Below are 26,850 nucleotides of genomic sequence, written 5' to 3' on the forward strand. Positions count from 1 at the left end.
GCCCGGTGTCTCCTCCCGGCCGCTCTCCCCAGCAACTTTCCGTGCTTTGTTCCCCGGCTGGAAATGCTTTACGGAAGCGTCTTGGACAGGGTCTCCGCCAGGCGGCAAGAGCTCGGTTCTGAGATGTGTTACGTTCTCATCTCCCCATCAATTATGGATGGAAACAAATAAGGAAGAGTCAATTTTGCATGAGCCCCTTCTCCGGCTGCAAGAGGCGTCCTGCAGCCGGGAGGGAGCCGCCGCTCGCGCCGGCAGCCGCTGGCATGGGCTTGGTGAGGAGGAAGGTAGGGAAACTTTTATTTCCCGTCTTGACAGCGGCGGTGTTTTTCCCTGGTCTGCAGAAACTGACACAGCAGCCGCCTTCCTTGGGTAATTTAGGAAGGCTTGAAGCGTCCTCTGTCGTGTGTAATTCTTGGATTGAAATGAAAGGTCATAAAGGACTTGAAAGTGTGGACGAGAATTGGGTTTGAAAAATTTGTGTTCCATCCACTCTTGGGACCAGTGCTGTCAGGTGATTGTTTAAATCCTGAACTTGTTAAAAGGCGAAATGTCAGGGAGCTGGCGGGTCTGGGGGTGTGGAGGGGGACTGAAGTCCCGGTATAAATCGCAGCGTTTGAGGAACTTAAGGCAGTACTCTGTGTTCTGGGGTGACCAGTCGGTAACTGATGTTCCAGCATCCCGAGCCCTCAGCGCCGTCAGCTGGGTGATCTCACACAGAAGGCGCAGCACATCGTTACTATAGATATATAGACTTCGTCAACAGTCATTGGACCTTCTGTCTGCCACTACAGCGGGGCTTTCCTTTAAAAATAACTGTAGTGTTTCCTGTTACTTGGGGTGAAAGGGCAATGAGTGGGACGATTTTTCCCCAAAACTTCTGGCCATTAAGAATTTTAAGTCTGTAGTAAAAATTATGGGTGCTTTTTAAGGTTGCCCTTCCCCCTGCTTGATATTTGGGGCTATGAAGTGGATTCTTTTGTTGATTCCAAAGCTGAAGTCCCAGGGAAAGGTCTAACATTTTTCTAAGCTGATTTGATCTCTGCCCCTTAGAATAGGAAAAATACTTGTTTGAAGAAAATTTTCAAGGTTTCTTCCTTGTAGTATTAAGAAATCTCATCTCAGACCGCTCAAGGGAAGGATTTTACTATCCTTTGGTGGCTTAAAACAATAGGTTTTGATACCGGTTTACTCATGCTGTTAAAAAATAAATCCCCTTACTCTCTTAGGTGTCTAACTCAGGAAATTAAGTTGTGTGTAGTCATGTTTAATGTAGTGAGTGACAGGCATATTCTGTCAAGCTGGCAGATATTACACAAACATTTACTCTGGTTTAGATAAATAGAAATTGCCAGATAAGCCCTGAGATTTGGGTCTATATTACCATGAACCTAAACATCTAGAGATAAATAAACCATAGCTCAGTCATAGCTGAGTTTTGTTTTTTATAGTTACTGTCTGTGCTTTGTTTGGTTTGGGTCTCTAGAATGTACTTCCAGAAAGGCAGTTAAATAGATAACCCCAAGGCTTCCAAACTGTGTTGTTGAGCAGCCTGTTTTCTTCCATTGGCACATTTTGTTAGATTAACAGCCAGCAACTATTTCTTACTGCATCCTACAGAATATTCCTACCTGGCCTTATTTCTAGTAGGGATGCTATATCGATAACCTTTTTTTTTTTTTTTTTTTTGGAACGTTTCTGTGATTCAGGAGAGTGTGCCAGAAGTATTGTGACTTCTTCATCACCGACAGCTGGTTAACTTGAGTTTGATTTAGATTTGTGGGCATTCTGCCCTCTTCCTCTTCTTTCTCTCTTTTTTTCTTTTGGTGCCCTTTAATAGCACCATCTGGTCATGTCTCCCCTGGTTTGATGGGTTGATGGATTTGAAAGATGGCTGTGATGTAAATCCCTTAGTCCTTAGAGTGAGGGCAGCTTAGAAATCCAGAAGACTTCAGTTCTCTTGCTTGCTGCATGCACAGAAGGGCTCTGTCCAGTAACTGTGATTGGGGTAAGCAGGCCCCTACATCAGTGTCGGGGTTTCCATTGCTTGAAAGGCCACAAGCAAGTAAACAGGAATCAGAGCCTTGATTCACAAAGATGGCCATAATTGCTAAAGACTTACTGAAACTGGAGAAGTTCTTCACTTCTTGCTGCTCCGTCATAATAAACCTTGGTAATTAGCTTAGTCATTGTTCTTGCATGTGAGTTTCACTAAGATACAAAGAGTGAAAAATGCATCTGAAATAGGGTCATTTTTCACCCTTTTGATGCGTTTTATGCAGAGTTAAGAGCCTGGCTGAATGCCTAACCATTAGTAGTGTAACCATAGCAGGTGAACTCTTTCTTTGGCATATTGTGAGATAAAATATTGTCCCTTATTTTAATTAATAGACTTCAAGCCTGCATATTCTAGATGCCTTTCTAGAGGAAGCAAGAAGCAGTTGGGGTATGCCAACCAGGCAGTATTTATTGAATATTTATCATTTGCAAGGAGCTGTGCTAGCCAGTGTTCCAACACCAGGTGAGCCAAATATGTTTCTCTTGTATTTTCAATTGAGCAAAAATAGAAAGAAATAAAGGATGGGAAAACAGACCTTTTGACAAGAAATGTAGATATGCTCCTTTCTTTAGAAGTGTAGTATTTTATCCTAGAGATTTTAAAGCAAGATTACCCATATCAGATACTTGCAGTGGTGCAGCCTACCTGCCTTTAACACTAGTGAATGATTCAATGTACTGTTAGTGTAATTCATGCATTGGATCTGTCCTTAGAGTGAGAGATCTCACTTTCTGTGGCTCATGTGAATGGAGACTTAGTGTTAATATCTACCAAAGCTAGTGTCTTAGGTTGCCGCTGATCCTGTGAACAGCTGCCAACTTCCAATTGGGAAAAAAGAAAAAAAAAGTGTTCTGATTTATTCCCATGACACACGGAGAGAATAAAAATCACATAACTATTTTAAACATACCATAACACTTTCTAGTTGAGGTGGCTATTGTCGGGCAGGGTTTTCCTCCTCACACCCTGACAACACTGGCAGTGCCACTGACAATTGAAGCTGCTTGCATTTCTCCCAACAGGAAAACTACTAGACGTTCTTACTTTGAAAAACAACCATTTATGTAACCAAGGGCGATCAAATCAGTGGTCCACACAGATACCACATGAGGTGTACTTATTTCTCAAACTTTCCTTTTCTATTAAGCTTTTGTTAACTCACCCAGATTAGCATTTTAACAACCCTGAAGTGAACTTCTGCCATTCTCTCTACTTGGACACAGTATGTAGATCATCCATCATCCTGTCCTTGGCTACAACAGGCTGCTGGCTCCATCACCATTTGGAGCTACACGGAATCCATCCGACTGTGAACAGCACAGCTGGCTACAGCAGTTTTTTCTTCCACACCACTGGCAGTATTGTCTGGCTGTGGTAACTAAAGTTAACACCCAGAACGGGAAGTTTCCATTGTTTAGCAACCTGTCCCAGGCCCCTCATCCAGTTCTGGGGTGGCACCTGCTGAAAGGCCCTGCCACCTTGCAATCGCGTGTTCCATTTAAAAGGAGGCTTGCCCCAACCTTATACCACCACAGAAAGATTCTTGAGGCTTGTAAGATCAAACCACCAGAATCACAGAATTAGAAGGAGCCATTCAGCCACCACTCATCTTACACCTTCAGAACTTAAGTCTACTTGAAAAGGGGAGGAAAGGAATGAAGTAGCCTCAGCCTGTGATCCCAAATGACTGAAGACAGAAAAAGATCTACCTAGTTTCTTGGTGAACTGAGCATGTTATTGCCATATCCCTTTTCACAAAGAACATGCGATGTACCTAAATATGGGGCCCTTGTCTACTAGTGCCCAATACTTTCTGTCACCTTTTTTTTGTTTTGTTTTCTTCTTTTTACTCAATAAGATATCTGTTATAGTGGCCATTGCTTGTTAAAGCAAGAATAACATGAATTAGCTGGCTACATCTGTAGGTTCTGTTGCCAAACTTTTTTGTTTGGATGTTTAAACTTTCATAATTAGGAATCTAGTTTTTGGAGATTGATGTGTCAAGGGGAGACTGCCTCATGTTGGGTGTGAGTTAGCATGTAGTCTTCTCTCCATAACATTTACTAGTGAAATCAGCCACAAAACATCTGAAGGATGATGGTGACGATGATGGAGGCTGAGGAAGAAGAGGAGAAAGCAGCAACCACAATACTAAACACTTGATGTTAGCTTACTAAATTCTAGGCACCATCCTAAGATCTTTATATTGATTATATCATATAACCCTCAGACAGCTCTATAAGGTGAATTATGTTATTATTGCTGCTTTATTGGGAAACAAAGTGAGGTACTGAGAAGCTGTCATTTCCCTGAGGTTACACGATGGAAAGGTGGTAGGGGCAGGATTTGAACTCAGGCTTCCCGACATCTCAGCCCACTTTTTCCCCACTGCGCTGGATTGCTTCCAAGAACACAGACCGTCCTGCAATTTTCTGACTTCCTAATATTTCTGACATTTGTTTTTCAATGAAAAAGTCATGATTTGGGGGAAGATTGCATACTGAGTGAAATGATACGTACACTGTGGATATGCTCTTGAAGCACCATCTTTTTTCTCATCTAAATCATATTGTTATACTTTTTAATTTTTTTTTCCAATTGGCCATATAATTATTACACGCCCTTCTTTTCAAGCATCCTAGAACGGTATCTTCTCCCACCATTTTTCTCCATGTTAGGCTTTCCTGTCCAAGATTGCAGTGGCATAGGACAAATGGTAATATTCATCACTCTCCACCAAAAAGTGCTTCTGCGTCCGGGTGCGATTGACATTCATTTCCCTGATCTTGGCAGGTGAAGATCCATTACGTATCTTTGTCCCATTTCCCAGGAGTATTTATGGGCCCCATCAGCAAAGACAGTGAGAGCTGCAGCTGTTCAAGCATTAGTGACACCAGTATGGAAAGTGTATTACTGAAGTTAAAGTCTCTATTAGATTGTACTATACATTTTTCTCAGTTATGATGGAGGGAAAATCTTTCAATCTATGTGAGTAATCACATACATTGTTGAGAAATTCTCTCTCATGCATCAGCATTATTTTTTGTTCTTTTTAATTCAGGATCTCTATGAGAGGAAACAAAGGGAAATACGCATGACCACTACACATAATACTGAAATGTAAGGTTCTCAACATATATTTACAGGAAGGAATATGGGTTTTTAAAGCCCAATATGTTGGTACATATATAATAAGGCCTCAGGAAGATCTGCAATTACTTAGCCTATTATTGGAGTCTGTACTTAAAAATAACGTCAGGAGATTCTACTCAGCTGAGGAACTGGCACATAAGAACCAGAGCAGACGAAGCTCTTTGAGAAAATAACACTTCCACTCCCCAGGAGCAGGCTGTCAGGAAAGCAGGGACTGAGATTCCCCTCTCCATTGGCCGACGCCTCACTTGTTATTATAAGGGTCTTTGCAAGCTTTTTTTTGGTCTACAGAGTTGTCTTTATTTATCAGTAAGTCCTCAAGCCTCCTCTGGGTAATTGGTGGATCAAATAAAGATGTTTTTAAAAGCTACAGAGGGAGAAGAAGAGGCAGAAGAAGGAATAAAGAATGTTGCAGTTGTTCTTGCCATTGCTGGCACTAACATTTGTTCATTCGGCTAACTTTTACCCTGGGTCTACTCTGTACAAGTGGGTACAGAGCAGGAGAGGGCTCAAAGAGGAGCATCACACAATTCCCGAGGTCAGGGATCTCACTGAGTGCTGTAGGAAAATCAAGGTGTACAAATAGCTGAAATGCTGTGTGTTTTAAGTGCCAGAAAAGATATACACAGTCTTAGGGAAATTGAGAAGAGTGAGAGGTTATTTCTGGTGAGGGTGATCAGGGGAGGCTCTGTGGAGTCACTGATATTTGAGCTGGTTCTTGAACTAGGTAGGATTTGGACAGGTGGACAGTGAGGAGTGGTGGTGGGGGAGGTGTTGAGAGGGAGGGAATTCCAGGCATACAGAACAGCTTAGGCAAAAGCCCAGGGGTGGGGTGGGGGTGAGGGTCTAGATCAGTTGTCCATATTTACACCCTTACCTACGACAGACTTGTAATTCAGGTGTGAAGAGGCAGTTTGCCATACAATCCACAAATATTTATTGAGCATCTCTGGTCTACTATACTTAGCCATTCAGCAGATGGCCCTACGGCTTAAGCCATCAGAATGAATAGGATCAATCTTGTGGCAATTCACTAGATTGCTCCGTGATCAGGACTAAAACCTGCACATCAGCTGCCAACTGGTTCAGTGATACACATGAACGTTGCAAGGAATAAGATGATTTGCCTCAAATTACCCAGCATCGAGTTCCTCTCATAGAGTTGTTTAGCAGAACCAAACTGGAAGGCTGTGGCTTCATTGGCTTCATCTTTTTTCTTAAACTTGAAAAGGTTCTAGACATAGATTCTATAATAAAGAATATGTTGCATATGTATATGAGGATTTTTGGAGGGGAGATAAGGGAATGTGAAGATAGGAAGTGGAAGAGAGGACAGACACAAATTGAAACCATGCTCATATGAGTTGGACTCTAGTTGCTGCTTAGACTGCAGGTTCTTTGAGGCTATATTGCGTGCTCATCACTGTAAGTTAGCAGAGGGAGTGACACGTAGTAGATATGCAGCAAGTGTTTTAATAAATGCACTAATTGAGTTTAACTTTTCATTACATTGCAGATATAGCTTATCATGGCTGGTAAACGGAAAGGAATGAGGTTGGAGCTATGACAGCCTTTTCCTAATAGAGAAAGGGGAAATGACTTGGAACGTTTTTAATACTTCCTTTTGGAAAATTTCATTTTAGGGTTCCCAGGAGGAAATCATACCTCTTTCATGGCCTGAGTCTTCCAGATAAACTCATCTGCCACTAATGGTCCCCAATCCCCCACTTTCCCACCTCCCTCACCTCCCTTTGTCCTGCCATACTCAACCCCCTCACCCAAGATAACCTGTTTGGACATTAGAGTTTCCAAGCCATCGTTAACCCTTTGATTAACACAAAGTATAATCAATCCATGGTTAAGTTTAATAGTGGAGGTAATAAGCTTCATGAGAGGAAAGACCAGAAGTTCTGTGTAGTGTAAGTATGCTTATTAAAACACATAATAAAGGAAAAATAGAATGAAAACAGTTACATTAGGGAATGATCAAGTCAATTGCTTTGCCAAGAATTGCTCCAGTGGTTCAATTTTCTATGGTATATTTAAGTCTGTTACAAGTTAATCGTTATATGACAGACAGTGTTAGAGACGAATCTTAAGTCTGAAGAATCACTGCCAATTAAAGATCAATCAGAAATTATAAAATAGGTCAGTAGGGAAAGAGGATTAAGCATATACAAATTCAATATTGGAAACTTCTCAGGAATATTCGAGTGACATAAAGCAGAGAACCTGTTTAGTTTAGTAATTGGTCTGGCTCCTACCCAGTTGCTTGTCGAAGTGAAGGGCAGGCTGCCTCCCCCTGCGCAGAGCACACTTGCCTACAGACAGGATCTAAAATAAACTGGCCTGGTTCAACTAGACTAATAATAACAGCTAGCACTTACTGTGTGCTTACCATGTGCCATGGCACAGTGCCTAGCACTTCAAATATGTTATCTAATTTAATCCTCACTCTACCTCTGGGAGTATAGGACTAATAGCTAACCAAGAGCCAACATATATTGAGTGCTTGTTATGTGCCTGATACACTTTTAAGAACATGTATTAAATCGTTCAATCAGCATTCTTTGACATGAGTAATATTATTGTGAATATTCTCATTTTGTAGAGGAGGAAACTGAGTCATGGGTGATGAAGTCATTTTCCTAGGGTCAAACAGCTAGTGACTAGTGGAACCAGGGAACTTGGACCCATGATAGGCAGTGTGAGTAAGAACATGAGCTCTTGGAGTCTGCTTGTTGTGGGGTGTGAGTCTTGGAGTGTGACTCATATGCTGTGTGATCTTGAACAAATTACATCCTCTCTGAGACCCATTTTCACCTTATAAAAGGTAGATGATGATGGTAGTACCCACCTCCTAGGGGTATTGTGAGACACACATGAATTAATATTTGAACAGCACTTATAATAGTGCTTGGCATGTAGTGAGTGCTATAAATATATCAGTGTCTGTTAAATAAAAATAAATGCAGGCTGGCTTCAGAGCCTATGCTTTTAGCCCTTGTACTGTGCTATCTTTTCACATGTGATTTTATCCTATCTCTTTAACTAATATATGTGCCTTGAGGCCAGTTCCACAACAGCTACCCTGCACTCCCACTCGGTATACTTGCCACACATTCAGCCAAACTGGAAAGGGGAATTTGGAAGGAGAGGTTCAGTGGACTGGAGATTTTACTCTAGACCTTGGCACCTTTTTGAAGATCCCTAAGCCCGAGGTCAGCTGTTTCAGAATTGTGGTGACAAAAGCCTGGCTTCCGCTATCGGTTCTGTTGAAGGACAAAATATCGATAATTAGCACATGTTCTATGCTGGTGGCCCCAGGGTTGTTAAAAATGTGAATAATGTCATAAAAATTTAAGCACACTCCTGACCATCTCTGTCATCACCCACATCTTCGATCTCTACCAGGAGTCTTCAAACTTTAAATTTCATCACAATGATATAGGGTTAAAATGCAGATTCCCAGAGCCCCAACACCAGTGGGTCTGTTTTGCTGCATCTGGAATGAAGCCCAGTAGTCTGCATTTTTAAGGAACACTTCAGGTAACTTGTGCCCATTGTCCCTTCACCACATTTTGAGAAATGGTGCTTTAGTTTAGTCAGAGCTCCTCAAACATCAGTGTGCCTACAGATTGCCTGGCATCTTGCTAAAATGCAGATTCCCATCCAAGCAAAGTGCTAGACCTCAGGGTTACTGTTGGCAGGCCACTCCGCAGTAGATCTAAGACCTCTTGCCTACGGTGCGAGGAGAATGATTATGAGCCAAAGACATCCCAGCTAGCTCATGAAAGACTAAAGAAAGTAATAAAATCTGCTCAGAGCTAAAGTGGCTTCCCCCCCTCCCACCCTCCCAGTTTGCAAAAGATCTTTATAGCGAACAGAAATTTTGAAAGAAAAAGGGCACTCACTTATTTCTGCTGACTGGCCTATATCATTTCATAAATGAAGTCCTGGGCCAGTATTCATAGCAACAGTTTTTGATTTAATGATAAACTGAGATAAGGGTAATCAAACTTCATGCTTCAGGGCATAAGGTGATTGCCTGCTGCGGTCAGGATGGAATTTTTTCCCTTGTGCTTTGCACAATTGACCAGATGCATTAGAGAGAGTGCTCAAGCCGTGCTTGGAAGAGCTGGAGGCCCAGCAGAAAGCTCCGCTGGCTGAGATCATATGGGAAATGGTTTGGGTTGCGATGAACAACCCCCATCATCATTTGGCTTTAGCATTTTTATGTCATATTAAGATTCTGTGTACTGTATGTATGTATTTCTATAAGCCACACAATGAAGCTGGGAACATACTGTATTTGGAAGCAGATGCTCTGTACTCCAGCCCTGGCCAACAGAATGAGCTTCTGAGTTACCTAGGGAAAGCACTGCCCACATGGAGACTCAGTTTCCTCACCTGCGGATGCCTTACTGACCCTGCACAATTATAATGAGCATTAAATAAGACAATATGGATAAAAGTGCTTCATAAAAACCAGATAGTTGTTGCTCTAGTGAAAAGTATTATTATGATACAATGAAATATACTTTGTGGAATCACTTTATTATAATGAGCCATATGTAAATTCACACTCTGTGTGGTGACATCATAAACATAATGACAGCAAACATTTATTGAGTTCTTAATCTGTGCCAAGCACTGAAGTTTTATTTACGTTCTCTCATCTAATGCTCATGTCAGCCTTTTGGGGCACATACTTTTACTTCCTATATTATAGATGAGGACACAGATGCTCAAGGAGCATCACTTAGCTTCCAATCGCTGTTGTAACGAATTTCCACAAACGCACTGGCCTAAAGCCACACAGATGTAGAATTTTAGTTCTGGAGGTCAGAAGTCTGAAACGGGTTTCCCTGAGCTAAAATCCGGATAGCGGCTCCAGGACAGAATGTGTCCTTGCCTTTTCCAGCTTCTCAAGCTGTCCTCATTTCTTCACACGTGACCCCTTTCCTCCATCTTCAAAGCCAGCAATCCTATGACTGAGACTTCTTCCGTAGTCACTTCTCCCTCTCCGACCCTCTGCCTCTCTCTTCCATCTTCAGAGAACTCTTGTGGTTAGCTTGGGACCATTCAGATAATCCAGGAATCTCCCTATTTTAATATCCATTACTTAATTATAGATGCAGAGTCCCTCTGGCCATGTAAGGCAGCATATTCACCCATTCCAGGGATTAGGGCATGGACATCTTTGTTTTTAGGGGTGTGGACGTTATTCTTCCTCCCACAGTGAAGTACCTTGCTAGGAGCGTGCTGCCAGAGTCAGAATTCACACCCAAGGCTGTCAGTTCAAAGTCCACCATCTCAACTACTCACTATAAACCCTTCAATGTAATCAGTGAAGGAAAGAATAAAATTATAGAATGTGAGTGGTGAGGAAAGCCCTGTTGCTTTGAGAATAATCCTTTGGGGACTTTTAAATATAATCATCGTAGTATTAACAACACAAACATTGACCTGATCTTCAAGTCCTGCTTTGTACTAAGCATACTACGTGGAGTCATTCATTTATTTCTTCTCAGCGTGTATATTGTTTATCCAATTAACCAGATTTACAGGGATCCCTGAATCCATTTGTCTTTCACTGGATAACTGAAGGAACAAGGAGCATTTGGGGGGCCAAGGGACCACTTTGGAGGTCTATAGGAATGTGTTTTGATGGAACTACTACTTCAGCAAAGGGTAGTTGAAGAAGGATGGCAGGGGCAGTTGGGCCATCATTTTCTGGCTCTCGCACTGCCCCTTAGCAGATTGGATGGGGTTTGTCAGGTAAGACCAGCCCACTCCATCCACTGATAGCCAAGACCATTTCCAGCCTGTGAGGACTGATACCCACAGAGACCAATCAGACAGTCAGGAGCCTGTATTCTGCTAGGTTTCCAAAGAACTGTAGAAAGTTATCAGAGATCCCTCCCTCACTCTCTTACCCATCTCTCCCGCTCTTCTCTTCACCACACACTTAGCTAATCTCTGAGGTTTAATGTAATTTTCAAGTTCAAAATGTGTGCTCATTACTGAAAAGGCTGTCAGAGCAATTTGAAAAAGGAGTAGGAACACAGAGCTGAGAGTCTGGGAAAACACAGCCTAGCTGAACTGTTAGACAACCAGATTACCTGTGGACAAGGACTGGCCTTGCTAGCCTTAGTTTTCTCCTTAGAACAAAGAGAGGTGGTGATGGGCGGGAGAGAGTCTATATGACCTCCAGAGTTCTTTCTAGTAGTAGGATCCCTTCATGCTATGTTTATCTTCCTATTTTAATCCCCTAGGCAGTACAATCAAATACCATGCTGATTTTAGAAAATATGAATCTACTTTATGAACCTGCATGTAGCTACCTGCAAAAAGAGACAGACACACAGATAGTCCAACTTCTCAAATTTATTATTGCCATTTACATTTTATAACACTTTGCCCTTTTCTTTTGGGATCACTTAAACTTCATTGCTGCTAATATAGTTTTTAGACTCAATTTTCAGAAATACATAGATAATATTTTCAGTTAGCAGTAATTGCACCTCATTCAGCTCTCTGGGGTTGATGCGTTACCATTGCACAATTTCCCAGTAATTTTCAGTTATATCCCCAAAGAGCCACCCTGCCCCTCCCTGCTGTTGAACACATAGAACTGAGAGGGCAAATGAGTTTCAAAGTAGAGAGCCAAACCTGACTTACTGGTAGTGGCTGTTGCAGCTTGTGCTACAGAAATTTGTAGGCCTGCATCCAAGGTCAAAGAGAAAGAGAATGCCTTCATAGGTTGGCAGTGTTCTATGAAAAAGGGAGAGTGTATGGTAGCCCTCAGTAAGCATGGTCTTTGTACAGGTTGATAAGTGTTTAATGCAGATGTCATCTGAAGTGATGTCCCAGCTAGCTTCAAGAACAGAGCTTCAATTATCTGATCCATGGGAAGGCAGATAAGTAACTTCCAATGCATAAAAAATCTTGGCAATTATTACTTTACCCAGTTCTTGCCATTTGATTTATTTTGTTGCCTTTTTCCTCAATTATTCCTGCTATCTTTAACCATCAAAGATTCAAAATATATGGTAAAGGATTGTGCTACTATAGATATCGCCTTCACTCCACATATATGTATATGTAAGTATGTACGTTTGTACATGCTATACATAGGTGTATGTAAATATAGACATATATAAAAATATAATACACCACACATGTGCCCCTACAGAGATTTTAAATGATAGTCTTCAACATCAGACAGACGTAGGTTGGAAACCGATGCTGTTTGCTTAACAGAGTTGAGAAATTGGGTATATCACGAGACCTCTGAGTCTAGTTTCCTTTTCTGTAAAATGGAGAAAATATTCTTAAAGAGATGTGATGTCAGTTAAAGATAATGCATGGAAATTGACCGTCACAGTTCCTAGAACACAGTAAGGTGCTCAATCATGTAGGGTTTCCATTGTTAGTATGCTTTGGACTACAAGTAAGAGGAAACCTAATTTAAAATTGCTTAAACAATTAGGGTCTTATTAAGTCACATAATAAGAAGTCCTGAAATGTGGTTGCTCCAAAGTTGGTTAATTCTTTGGCTAAACAAAGTCATCAAAGACTAAGGTGTTTTCCATGTTTCTTTGCCATTCTCAGCCTGTTAATCTTCTCCTTTGCTAGCTCCTTTCATGTTCCTAGTAAGACTGGTACACTCCAGGTGAGAATCCAACAGATCAAGAGACAAACTCTCCCAGGAAACCTTTCCTACTAACAGATTTCCCCAGGCTCTCATTGGATAACGTCATGTCACCTGCTCATGTATGAAGCCTAAAGCAGTCTTGGTCAGGGGAATGGGACCACTTCAGTTGACCCAAATGGGAGAGATTGGCTTACCAGTGGATACATAAACAAAATCACCATTTTGTTATAGAGAATTATACATTGTTATTTATACCATTGTTATTTATACATATTACCTACACACAGTGTACATTAAACACATTTGTGACTGTGCTTAAACTATTCAAAGTTTGGTGTTTGGCCAGCAATATTTTTCTGCATGATTTGAAAATTTTGCATACTTGGAACAGAACTTGAATTTGATTAGGTAATTTAAAAAGTAAAAGATACGACATTGTAAGAAAATGCTACAAAAATGTAGGCAGGATTCATAAAACGATTTTACTTTCACTATACTTTCATATTTTTTTTTGCTTTAGCTTCTTTTAAATGAGAAATAAGATACCCCTGCCAGATTAACACTTTGAAACATCATAGTAAACACGAGCCATAATTATGAAGGCACTTTTATCTCTTGAGAGGTGGAGACACAAATGCTAACTCGATTCTCTTCAACTCTGTAAGACCTTTCATGATTATAAATTCACATTTTCTCATGGTTCCTACTTCAAAAAGCTCATTAACCCTTAAAGCTCTAAAGTTAAAGATTTGTAGTATTTCTGTTACATGTGATAAATTCTGTATCTACTGAGGACACGTATCCACTCACTTTTTTTTAATCCTTCTTATCACTTAATGAAATACACTACAGACTACCTGAGTGGAACTCCTGGCCTGGCTGTGAGTCCTCCTTCACCCTGTCCTGTTTAACCTCTTTTCCTGGTACAATAATACAATAAATCAGTCCTAAGACATCATAAAATACGAGTGAGGACGCTTCTCCTTTACCTCTCTTTGTACAGCTGATATTTCTTTGCAAGAAGCTGTAAAAATTAATCACCTAAATTTTCAATATTTGAAATTTCTACTTTCAGTGTTTTATAGTTGCGTTTTTGTTCACCAAGGTAAAACTTCACTCAGGCTTTATTGAATACAAGTCTTGTTCCTTAGGGGAAAGCAATAACCCTTACTTCACTACTCTCTCTATATTCAGTTTGCACAATTTTCCTTCCCAACTGTGCATCCTTCTGAGTCCAGAGAGTCTGGAGTTCAAATTCTGAGTCTGCCACTTAACCTCACAGAGCCTAGTTTTCCTCACTGGAAAATTAGGATAGTATTTCTACCAAATAGGGATGTTATTGGTCTTTAGGAGGACATATATGCAAGGCGCTTAGCATGGTATCTGACATAAACTCAGTAAGTTATAGTAGTTTTGGTTTTTATATTTACTATTTTCAAATCAAGGATGTTTGGCAATATACGAAACATTCTTTATGAAAGGCTTATGGATTTTATACATGGATTGGTTCCTCCCCCAGAAAATGTATTTGCATGACTACTTCTAAAAGCATAAAGAGACAGAGAAAATGTAAGAACAATTCTGCATGTGGCATTTCTTGAGCCCATCAGAGCACAGAAGCAGCACCACATGTATACACAGCCACTCATTATTGAAGCTGATTCTGGAGACTTGTTTGTGGTGGGTTGGGAAGGTTTATCATGTTGTGAAGTGTTTTCAGATGATGAATTTTGGAACTTAAAGGATGAACTAAGTACTCATAGTAACTTTCTGGATTAGCTTAAGCTGACCCTCAGTCTTAGTAGTAATTTTTAAGATGCTTCTAGGTATAGAATCATCTTATTCACTTATACATTCATTGATTTATCCATGCAACAGATGATTTTAGAGCATCTTCAGTGTTCACAGAGCTTTTCTTCCCCTTTGCTTTCAAAGCATCAAAGGCCAGTAAATCATGGAACAACTACATGCAGCATCAGTTTTCCTGGGTATGTGACCTGCAGCTGCACTTGGTCCCATGCTTGGAATGTTCTGCTGTCGCCATCTTGAAATCCTTAATTTTTTTCAAACAAAGAGAATCCCATTTTTATTTACACCAGGCCCTGCGAATCACGTAACTGGTCCTGACTTCTTTTCACCAATGACATTTACTCTGTATTGAGCTGAGTAAGCAGACATGAGTTGAAAAGAACCATAGAATTTGGGTCTTGAGTTTCCACAGTGTCTCATACTCAGGAAGCTACCTAACTTCTGGCCCTTGGTTTTCTCAGCTGTAAATGAAGGCAGACTACACATGGTCTCCAAGAACGTGGCTGGTAATCTTGATACCTTAGGAGAAGAAGACACAGGTAAAATAATGCCAGGCCTGGGTTTGAATTGTAAGTGTGGTGACTCTACTTTCAAAACTAGAAATTACGGGGATTATGGGCATTATGGGGCCAAAATAAAAATGGAAATTAGCACTCTTCTTGAGAAAGTTGAGCTGTGTAGTTGAAATCTTTGACTTCTAGCCTAGGCCTACATGCAGTTTGGTGGTTTTTAAAATATAAAATCAAATTGATTGAGCACTGGTATTATTCTGCTCATTTAATTTGGATCTGTCCTTTCTTTTCTATAGATTTTATGCTAATTTCCCAGGGGAGACTTAACTCACTCCTGTACTTTTGCCACACTTAAAAAAAATCTATAGCCAAGACCTTAAAACTCTAATATACAAATATTGACATCCCTGAGGATCTTCTGATTTTCAGCCCAAGAAGTTTTGTGTGTTGGGAGATCATAATAAAAAATATGTTGCCAGCCCTCTGGCATGGGTGCTAACCAATCAAAACAGACCCCACAATGTGGTACCAAGTGATTGGCAGCCCTACAGTCTTACATGTCAACGATAACTTTTAGAGAAGGCACTACAGTATAGTCATCATGGCCCAAATATCTGTTCTCCAGTGACCCAGACTCTCCAAGATGCAAGAAAGAGGTACCACTAAACACAGTGAGTCTGTATTGATTCAGTGTGGGAACCAAGATCTCTCCTAGTTCAGTCAGCTTGCACCTCTGCAAGCATTGCTGCAAAGTGCGTGTTAAAAGTTATAGCTCTTCAATGGCAGACACGGACTTCAGATACACTTGTTTTTCATCAACTTAAGGTCATTGACAAATGGAAATGATAAAAGACATTTCAAAGAAAACAAACAACTTCAAATTAACTGAGATTCCGCAATCATTTTTAGATACACCTTCAGTTCTGCTTGAAGCCATCATTTCCTTGAGCAAATTTGAGATCACAAGAGAATGCAATGCTCAGAGTGTCTCTAATCACCCGCCTAAACATTTGCATCATTAAGTTAGTCTCTCCACTTTACAAGCCTGCTGTCGGCCTGAAGAGATGGAAGAGATGGGGAGCTTTTCCATAATGGTAAAAGTCCACAAACAACTCCAGTGTAAGTCACAGTATCAAGCCAATTAAGATCAAACCTGTGATGCTTAGTTCTACACATTTCATCACTTAACTATTAAGCAATTTTTACTTTGACACTAATCAAGAGGTGTTAATGCAGATTCTTTTAAACAACTCAAGTGATTTAGGGTGTGTGTAAGAGACAGAAGGAGAGAAAGGGAATGATTGTCTTTTCTACTTTTCAGAGCTATCTTTGGGCCTCTTAAAATTTGTTATCCAGTTTGTGGGGTTTGTTTATTTATTGACTTAGTTTAATTTAATTGTATTTAATTTATTTTTATTTTATTTTGGTGGAGAACATTCTGACTTGAGTCTGTTGGTCTGTTTTATTGTGTAGCAGTAGGCTGTTTAGCTTAGAAGCCTGCTAAGAAATGAAGGAGTTTACATTTTAGCTCCCAAGCCCCTAATGGTTGGCTAACTAATGTGTTTACATTTGTATTAGCATTGAGTGGGCTGATTTGGAAAGAGCCACAGAGATAAGAGAAGTCTGACTCCTTGTTGCCATAGCCCAGGCAGAATTGCAGAATCACCCTTATCTGCTATGATTATCTTATGACTGAGAAAAATGCTCAATGTGACCAAATTTTGAAATAGATTCAGTGTTCCAAGCAGCTATTTATCTTCAAAGTAAAATATAAACAAGTCATATGTAGAAATTTGTTTGTGAAAACACAGATTTACTGTTTTGCTACATATTCAGATAGGAATTTACTTAATGCTTAGTTTGTCACTTATTTGGATGGTGGTGATGTAGGGTGATGACTACAGCAAAGAGCAAGAAGGCTGGCACAGAAAATGTCCTTACTTCCTGCTGTCATACACACAGGACTTTAAGCGGGATTTTGGAATTTAAATAAGCCAGGTCTTCATTCTCCATTTCTCTGTGCATGTTTCAGAGTTGAGGAAGATCTTAAATGCCAGTATTTGAACAACTGGGATATAAATGTTTTTGGCTTTAAATATTCAAGTACACAATTGCAATCAGTTTTTTGTTTGCTTTTACTGGTGTAGATTTGACCACTGAGAAGTTTAAGCCAGGTTTTCTTTCTCCTGTGTGACTGTAATTTTAACTTTTAATACAAAAGACAATCCCTGTAATACCAGCACCAAGAGAACAGCAGTGAACAGCAGTGATTTGGAATTGGCATGGATCTTTGTGAAAATCAGATTAAAGTTCACTCTAAAAATAGCAATCGCTATTGCTAATTTTACTTTAGCACTTTATATTTCAGAAGCTTAGGAAGGAAAAAGTAGGAGGTAGAAAGGAAAAAGTAGGAGGTAAGAAGGAAAGAGGGAGCAGAAATTATAATATGCTAATTTAGCTGAAATCTCTTAATTACCTTCGTGTTTTCTTAGCGTACACCCACAGTACAAATTAAACAAAACATAATCAAGGACTTGTTCTCTAGGAAGTTATCCTCTAGAATAAATTACATATTCCAAAAATCATATCCCATAGAACCCCAGTACTAGTTCTTGATTTGATTCAACAGACAATAACTGTCTTCACCAAGAAAAGGAGCTGTTTATTTGGATGGAAGGTAACTTAATGTTCTTTAGTGGAGCATTTTCCCATGCTCCCTTTTTTAAATGTTAAAAATATTATAAAGTATTACTTTTAAAGGGGAAAAAATCTCAAATAACTTAAATTTTTAAAAATCTATTTCCTTCTAGTATTTGTCTATATGTATCTCCAGTTTTATACAGTTTTGATCAGTGAACATACAACCTTATATTTTGATTTTTTTTCATTCCTAGTATTGCATCATAAGCTGAAGATTACTGGTTTTCATTATTATTATCTGAATGATTGCATCATATTTCATGAGGCTAGTGTAATATACTTTTAACTACTTCTCTGTGTTTACAATTTTAAGCTGTTTCCAGTTTGTTCACCATTATAAAATAAGTTTCATTTATTTCCTTCCTACTTTAGATTATTTGCTAAGGGTAAATAACCAGAAGTAAAATTACTGAGTCAAAGGTTGGTTTTGAAAGTGTGTGTTGTGTGTACGGGAGCATGTGTGTTACACATTGCCAAATTATTTTCTAAAATGATTGTACTAATTTACCCTGCCATGTGCAGTGTATTGATTTCATCCCAACTTTACCTGTATTAAGTATTATCTTTAAAAAAAAGAAGCTAATTTCACCAGTGTAAAATTGTACCTCCTTTGTGACAATTTGCATTTCTGGTATTGCTATCAAGAAGGCTGATTTTTTTTTTATTTCTTCTAAAAAAAGAGGGGGGGGATACATGTGCAGAATGTGCAGGTTTGTTACATAGGTATTTGTGTGCCATGGTGGTTTGCCGCACCTATTGACCCATCCTCTAAGTTCCCTCCGCTCAACCCCCATCCCGCAAGAGGCCCTGGTGTGTGTTGTTCCCCTCTCTGTGTCCATGTGTTCTCAATGTTCAACTCCCACTAATGAGTGAGAACATGCAGTGTTTGGTTTTCTGTTCCTGTGTTAGTTTGCTGAGGATGATGGCTCCAACTTCATCCATGTCCCTGCAAAGGACATGATCTCATTCCTTTTTATGGCTGCATAGATAGTATTCCATGGTGTATATGTACCACATTTTCTTTATCCTGTCTATCATTGATGGGTATTTGGGTTCGTTCCATGTCTTTGCTATTGTAAATAGTGCTAAGAAGCCTGATTTTTTAAGACTGGGACAAGACATTTTAGGGACAAGTTTCTACTGTTTGACACATAGAAAAGCAACCTGAAGACTATTACGAGGGAATTGTCATAACTTCTGTATTCTGACCAAAGACTCTCTGTTTCCCTGCAATATTTCCAGCTCTGACAGCTAATTTCAATCTTCAGCTGGACTGAAAGGAAAGAGCAAAGGAAGCAGGATTTCAGGATTAAGAGAGTGCTGAGGGGATCCAAGGAAGGATTCATTGACCCAGCCACCTAAGAAACCATTCCACAACCTAGTGCTTAAAACTACCACGATCATTTGTTTAGCCCTGAATCTACAATGTGGGCGAAGCTCAGCAGAGACTCATCACTACTCTGTGTAGTATCAACTGGGGTGGCTCCAGTAGGTGAGGGGGGGTTCAGTTCTAAGGTGGTCATTCTCATGGAAGGCCAGTGGGTGCTGCCTGTCAGCTCAGGGCTCAGCTAGGGCTGAGAGCCATAGCCTTAGTTCCTCTCCCTATGGGCCACTTCATGAGGACGTCTTACAAGCACTTTGACTTTTTCATACTTCAGTAGCTGGGTTCCAACAAGTGTCCAGAGAAATAGGAAGTGGAAGCTGCCCATGTATTAAGTCCTGGGCCCCAAACTGGCATAGCATCACACCACCACATTCTATTATTCAAACAGTTGTAGCCCAGAATCACAGGGAGGATATATACACCCACTTCTGAATGGAAACAATATAAAAAACACTTAGAGACTGTGTTGTGTTTATAAACTGCCATACAGAATTTTCAGCCCTTTGAGAAGCTGAAAAACTAGATAGTTGGAGCACAGTGGGCTAGTAGATATTATAGCACCAACCTCCACCTCTGCTTTCCAGAGTCCAGGGATGGGTTCTCCATTAACCTAGTCTACCTTTTCCACAACAAAGAATTCGGCCAACTGTCTCTTGGACTGACTTTTGCACTATGGGGAATCTGCAGTATTCCACCACCCCCCGCCCACACAAGCAATCAGGTCTCAGGGCTTTTAATCATCTGTGTAGTTGCTCTTTCCTATTAAGATAGATTTTAGAGGTGGGTCTGAGCGTGTGATAGATCTCAAGAAGAATAATGACATGAGGCATATTTGGTCCATGTACACTGGCAAGATGCTTAACTTCTAATGTGTTGACAGCCATATGTATGAGAATCCCGCCTGATTTCTGAGTGGTTGATTTAGGTGTCTCTATTACTAGGAAAAGGGAAATTATTTGAACTGCAGTTTCTTGGTCCAGTCTTCCAAAGAATATTCCAAGAGACAATTTGGGGGAAGAAGATGTTGAAATCATCAGAGTGGTCTTCAGAAAAGGTTAGAATATGACAGGGCAGGGGACACAGCAGAGAGGAAGCATAATGAGGCTAATAATAATGTCAACACAATAACCATAATAATAGCTAATACTAATTGTACTTACTTGCATAAGTTTAAGTTTTCCATATATTAAGTCTGCAACCCTGGAAATAACCATTTTAGATAGGTTCAGTTATTTTCTACTTTTAATAGATGTGAAGTGAAGTAGCTTTTCCAAGATCAAACAGCTAGCGGGTGGTAAAGCCAAAATATTCATAAAGTAGAGCCTGCTTTCCCATTGGTTTATATGAGGGTGCTTGTCCTCCAGTGTGGTGAGAGGATGACCATCATCCAGGAACTCCCGAGGGTGTCATGCATTGTCACTCCTTTTTCAGCCATTTTGTGGGTTTGAGTTACAGTATTTTTGTTGATAGTTGAAAATAGAAAGTAAAAAACATGGCCAGGCATGGTGGCTCACGCCTGTAATCCCAGCACTTTGGGAAGCCGAGGCAGGTGAATCACCAGGTCAAGAGATCGAGACCATCCTGACCAACATGGTGAAACCCTGTCTCTACTAAAAATACAAAAAGTTAACTGGGCGTGGTGGCATGCACCTGTAGTCCCAGCTACTCGGGAGGCTGAGGCAGGAGGATCACTTGAACCCGGGAGGTGGAGGTTGCAGTGAGCCGAGATTGCACCACTGCTCTCCAGCCTGGTGACACAGCAAGACTCTGTCTCAAAAAACAAAACAAACAGAGAAATGTAGACAAGCCTTCCAGAGATAGAGACTTGCCTTCTGATGTACTTCTCCCTCGTATCCACTCTCCCTGGTCAGCCAGATACTTAAAAGAAGGGTTTCAAAGGGAGCCTCTCTTTAACTCGGAAGGGTCCAGGAGCCAGAGGAGCGAGCCGTGGGCTCTCAGTTTATTTCCAATCTAGAGCACCTGAGCAGGGAGGTACCCAATATACTCTTCTCCCTGACGTTGGGGTAGGTCCCTGCTGCACCACTGCCCTGTCATGCCTGGAAACAAAGGCTTCAAGTTAGGTCTAGGATGATAAGGAAGAGGCCTCTGACCACTGAGGTCCCTTAACTTCAAAGATAGAAAGGTAGGAGGAAGAGGTGGCAACCAATACGGAAGACTTAGGGAGACAGGATCCTCGCTAGCTCCCTGCATGAATCTTCTCTTGTATTTGACTTTTTCATAGAAACTTTTACTTATTTATTTTTCTGACACAGTTACCTGCTAGACTATTAGTCTAGAAGGGGGAAATAGTGCTGTTCATGTCTTAAAATAACCATCATAAAATCAAGCTAAAAAACTATGACAGTATTCTTATCTTAATAAATTCTTCAGTTCCTCTTTGTCCTCTCTGTTCCTTTTCCTCTGTGTTACCTTTTTCTGCTGCAGGGATTAAGATCACAGACATTGGAGTCAAACTGACTTAAGCCCCATTATTTAGTTTTGTGACCAAAGGCAAATTACTTCATTTCCTCATCTGCAAAATAGCACCAACCTCCTAGGGGGTGCTTAGCATAATGCCTGGTGCTTTGTTAGCATGCAACCCTGGCTTGTTATAATCAGCTCTAATTTTCCAGTCTGCGACATCTAAGTATTACACCTAATTCCAGGTGTGTCCCATGAAAACAAAATAAGAAGGCCGGGCACGGTGGCTCACGCCTGTAATCCCAACACTTTGGGAGGCCGAGGCGGGCAGATCACCTGAGGTCGGCAGTTCGGGACCAGCCTGACCAACATGGAGACATCCCATCTCTACTAAAAATACAAAATTAGCCGGGCGTGGTGGCACATGCCTGTAATCTCAGCTACTCAAGGCTGAGGCAGGAGAATTGCTTGAACCCGGGAAGTGAAGGTTGCAGTGAGCCGAGATCATGCCATTGCACTCCAGCCTGGGCAGCAAGAGTGAAACTCTGTCTAACAAACAAACAAACAAACAAACAAAAACAAAATAAGAAGGTTAGCAAGCAAACTCTTCTCTTAGTAGAGCAGGCATGTGAAATATTTTCTATTTGGGCCTGGGAAGTTATTCCTACTGACAAACCATAGATCCTGCCTTCTAGGAGTTCACAGTCTAAAGAGGAAGACAGGAGGTAAAGGAGCAATTCTACCCACTGTAGCAAATCCACAGTAGAAATGGATAGAGTGTCCTGCGAGGAGAGCAGAGAGAGGGATGGAGAAGGTCTCAGAGTGGCCCTGGGTCCTAAAGATGACTAGGAATTTGCCAGTCAGAGGAGCTGCAGAAGGTTTTCCAGGTGCAGAGAACAACAGGAGCTAAGGGCAGGAGGCCTCAGCTGAGCTGGCCACTCACAGAGGAACTGCAGCAGTAGAAATAAGCTTGTGAATACTGATTTGAGCAAAAGTGTAAGCGATGTCAGTATAGCAGGGTGATGCAAACTGCGACTAAATAAAGCAGTGATAATAATACAACTTCTTCGCACTTGTATAGCACCTTTACAATTTATAAAGTATTTTTACTCACATTTTCTCACTTGTCCCTTTAAAAAAAAAGCATGGTGAAAGAGGGAGTCAGCAGATGCATCCTTACCTCATCTCAGAAGAGGTGAGGTAAGGAGGGAGGAGGGAGCAGCCAGCAGTGCTGGAGGGATCCCTCCTGTCCTTCACACTGGCCTCCATTCCCTCTTCTCCCTTGGGCAGCTTGGATGCTGCTGAAAGACAGTAAGCAGAAGGTATAACCGACCCACTTGAGATAAAGCCTAGGGCCTGGGGACTGGTGATTAGAGCACCTCATAAACCAGGCCAGGCTGCGTCTACTTCTTGAATGTCCACTGATCTGAAGGCTGTCTGGGACTGTCAGCACACATGACATGAAAGAGGCGGCTCTACCTCTCTCCCCAGCTTGGAATAGATGCAGCCCCTCGGGAAGAAACCCACAGGTCCCTCCAGTTCTTTCCCCCAGTCCGGCTAGAGCGCCTTTCTTACTCTGGTTGTAATCCTACCTTGTCCCTGTATTCTTCATACAAAGGACCCCACACCCTTTGTGTTTCCTGGTTTTGTAATCATTTCTTTTTTGTCAAAGAGCTGCAAGTCTCTAGAGTGAGAGTAGGTGGGTAAAAGGAAAACCAGTCACACTTTTCCCTCCAAAGATAATGAGGCTAATTTCTCTCAATCTTTTCACCAATGTTTAGCCTGTTTGCGTGTCTAAAGAAAGCAACATTCTTTTTTCTCTATACCTCCCCAGGATGCCTCCTGTGATTAGAATAGAATTTGGGTCTCTAGGTCCAAGGCATTGGTCGATTTAGGAAATGGGCCAGACAATATCACTGGCTCACTGCTAAGTCCTATATGTCCTTTCCAGCAATTTCAAAATCAAGGGAAGCCCAAATCTCACTATGGTCACATCTGCAGCTGCAAGGACAAATGCCTACCAGAAATACTGCTACATAATTTAATGCTTAATTTAATAATTTAATGCATAATTTAATATGTTGGTGTGTGTGTATGTTCATTACTGGTGATTGCGGATGACCTGTCATTAGCAGTTGACCATCAGTGGGTAAAGGGCTCTGTGGAGATTTTTCAACTTTTTTTTTTCCTTGAGAAGGCACAGGGTCTCACACAGAAATTCATTCAACAAGAACTATTAAAACCCTGTGGACTAACCACTTTTTTGGGAGTTTATTTATGGACATAAAAGACAGTTCCTGAACTCAAAGAAACCTACAGTGCGGGGGAGTAAGTTATGAAAAGAAGGAACATACTATCATGTGATATGTGCTCTGATGAAAGTGAGCCCAGATTTTCATGGCCGAAGAAGGAAAAGAAGGAAAATCCTGGTGGGAAGTGATTTCTCTTGAGGAATCAGTCATGAAGAGGAAGGGACAAGAAGAGCACTCCAGGTAGTGATGGGGACAGCACATCCAAAGGCAGAAAGGTAGGAGGAGCTGAGTTTGCACTGGAATGAGGGGGTGCTTTACCATGCCCAAAATATAGGGTGTTCAGAGAAGTGGCATCCAGACGCTGTCCTCTGGTCCCTCTTGGCCTCATAGTTGTAAGACCAATGCTGAATGTCACTGTGGAACCTAGTTTTGATTTTTGTCAATGCAAATCCATTTTGAGCCTCTCTGAGATTAGCCTTGGAGGTCATAGAGCAGTGGACCTGGAGACACATAACCCAGAAGCCTCTTCTCAGCAGTATGACCTCCAGCAGTTCTTTAACTCCTTGTCTGAAAAGCATCTATTTACTAATTCAGCAAATATTTGCCAAGTAGATAGTGAGTTCCAGATGCTATAGTGGGTAATAAAGATAAAGTATAGAACAGACAGACACGACTTCTGTTCTCCTGAAGCTGACACGAAGTTCAGTGGGGAAAATAGCTTCTGCCCTAAGCCTCTTAAGGGCAGCTTTAAGGACTAGAATAGATAAAACATATTTGCTTTGAAGAGCATAAAACACTGTAAGTGAAAAGCTCTTCCCCCACACCCTGGTCTAGGCTGAATATCGATGAGAGCTAGGCACCCCAGTCCCCACCCACACACAGAAGTTTATTAAATCTCAGCTGCGAAGTACACTGGGAATGCAGAGAGGGGCTAAGAAACCATTCAGAGGTCCTGAGTGTATGTGAACTGAGCTTCCCACAGCACATCGTACAATTGTGTCTCCTTTAAGGAGACACTTAAAGGCCGTATTTCCCAAGGCCACATGGTTGTGGGGGAAAAGTGCACCCTCTGCCATTTCATCTGGGACGCCATCAGAATGCCAAGTCCACATTCGTAAGTGCCAGCGGAGGCTCGGTCGCTGTTCAAGGCATCAGTCAGTTTGTAGTACAAAGCCCATTTGTGGTTCGGCGTCACAGATCAGAGGCAGCGATCGCAGCGCTCTCCTGTCTCAGGGTACAGAGGGAGCACATGTACTTTGTATCCTAGGCAACGGCAATGCTACAGCAAAAAACTTAGACATGTGAATTGGGAGGAATTTTACTTTGAGTAAAGAACCGTTTTCAACCCAGGCACCAAACTCAGAATCATAAAATGTCACAACTTGGAAGGGGCCTTGGAGATCACCTGTGTTCTCATTGTATAGATTGGGAAACCGAGGCTGGAAGAGGCAAGTTGGATTTCTCATGGTCTGTCGGATCCTTAGAGGCTGAGTTAAGAGTAGAACCCAGATTTTTTACCTCCCTGTTATTTCCAGGTGTGTTTAATGTCTGGGATAAGACTAACATCCTCCAAGGTGATTCATAAGGAAGGTGAGAATAAATGTAGATAAGGGTAATATAATAGTGTTTGAAGCATAGTTATCTCTGGCATTAGAACCACACACCCTTCCTCAAGGTTGTACCTTTTGCCTTGAACAGGCTTCCTGGTACTCACCTCGTCTAATAGTGATTTTTATGGTGCTTACCATGTGCCAGGATCTCTAGTCAACTCTTTCAAGAACTCCTTCAGTCCTCAGCAACTCTATGAGGCAGCTGCTAGTAGTGTGATCCCCTCCCCAGTGTACAGGATAATGGAGGTACCAAGTGGTGAACTCGCTCACCCAAGGTCAGATCACTGGTTGCGCAGCAAAGCTGGGGCACCTACCTGGGTAGCCTGGCTCCAGAGCCACATTTTCTGCCCCATACTCCACTGTCCAATGCTCCATCCCTGGCAGCAGCAAGGGCTGAGTTTGCTTAATACCCTCTTGGTCTTGCATCGATTTAGTAAAAATTAGGAACTGAGATTTTAAGAACGTGCATGGATTGACCTAAACTCCCATTTTGCCTCTGTGGACCCAGAGGTTTCAGAAGTTCATAGTCCATCAGATATGGAGCCTAGACAAAAGGCTGCAGGTAGGCACAGGTGCACTGACTCAGGCTTAGCCTGGGCCTTCCCTGAGCTTCGCAGGACATAAAATTCACCTGGGCTGTTTATTATTCTCATTCTTGGTCGCAGCTCCATCTTTAGTCCAGAACTATCAAATGGAACCTAAATGATCATGGGCCACATTTCCATCAGTAGGACAAAATATATTAAAAAATAATTACTTTGTAATAATTATGAACTCACAAGAAGTTGTAATAATAGTACAGAGAGTTCCGTGTCCCCTTCACCCGAGAAGTACGTTTTGAAAAACAAGTTAGGATTGACTTACAGAATCCTGATAAGGTTAATGCTCTAGATCCTTCTGAGCAATCAGTAATCTTTCTCTGCATTTGTTAGAGACGGGCAACTGTTACTGTACTTTCAAATACAGAAGGCGAATATTAATACAAAGGCCTTACTTTTGGTGACCGAAAACCAAAGGACTTGGGACTAAACATTCTTGGCTTTTAAAATTTCACTTCTCTTCCTCTGGGTCGTTAGAGTTTTAACCCTTCTGAAAACTCATCACCAACTGTTTTAAAGCATGACATCACCTGAGAACCCCTGATGAGGCATTTTGCAGAATATCAAGCCTGAAGACATGAGCCTTTTAAAATAGAACGAAATCTCGTTGTTGGCAGTGAGGCTAACATAGATCATTGAACTCTGTTGTGACATCTGGGTTCTGCACTGGCTTCGCCACTCCTGGATCATGAGT

At 41.3% G+C, this 26,850-nt stretch overlaps 1 protein-coding gene across 7 annotated transcripts in view; it reads left to right on the forward strand.

Moving 5' to 3' along the window:
* The window catches only part of SEMA6D (sema domain, transmembrane domain (TM), and cytoplasmic domain, (semaphorin) 6D), a 585,322-nt gene that overhangs the window by 530,333 nt on the left and 28,139 nt on the right, over positions 1-26,850 (forward strand). For 5 of the 7 annotated variants that reach the window (XM_011967278.1, XM_011967273.1, XM_011967276.1 and 2 more), the window contains exon 1: positions 2-284. The exons of the other annotated variants lie outside the window; for them this stretch is intronic. The gene's annotated coding sequence lies outside the window, so the exon portion shown is untranslated. Of the gene's footprint in view, position 1; positions 285-26,850 lie in introns of those variants that run through there. 7 annotated transcript variants of the gene reach the window in all.

This window comes from Mandrillus leucophaeus, unplaced genomic scaffold, assembly GCF_000951045.1.
Source record: "Mandrillus leucophaeus isolate KB7577 unplaced genomic scaffold, Mleu.le_1.0 Scaffold798, whole genome shotgun sequence".
In the NCBI taxonomy this organism is placed as follows: domain Eukaryota; kingdom Metazoa; phylum Chordata; class Mammalia; order Primates; family Cercopithecidae; genus Mandrillus; species Mandrillus leucophaeus.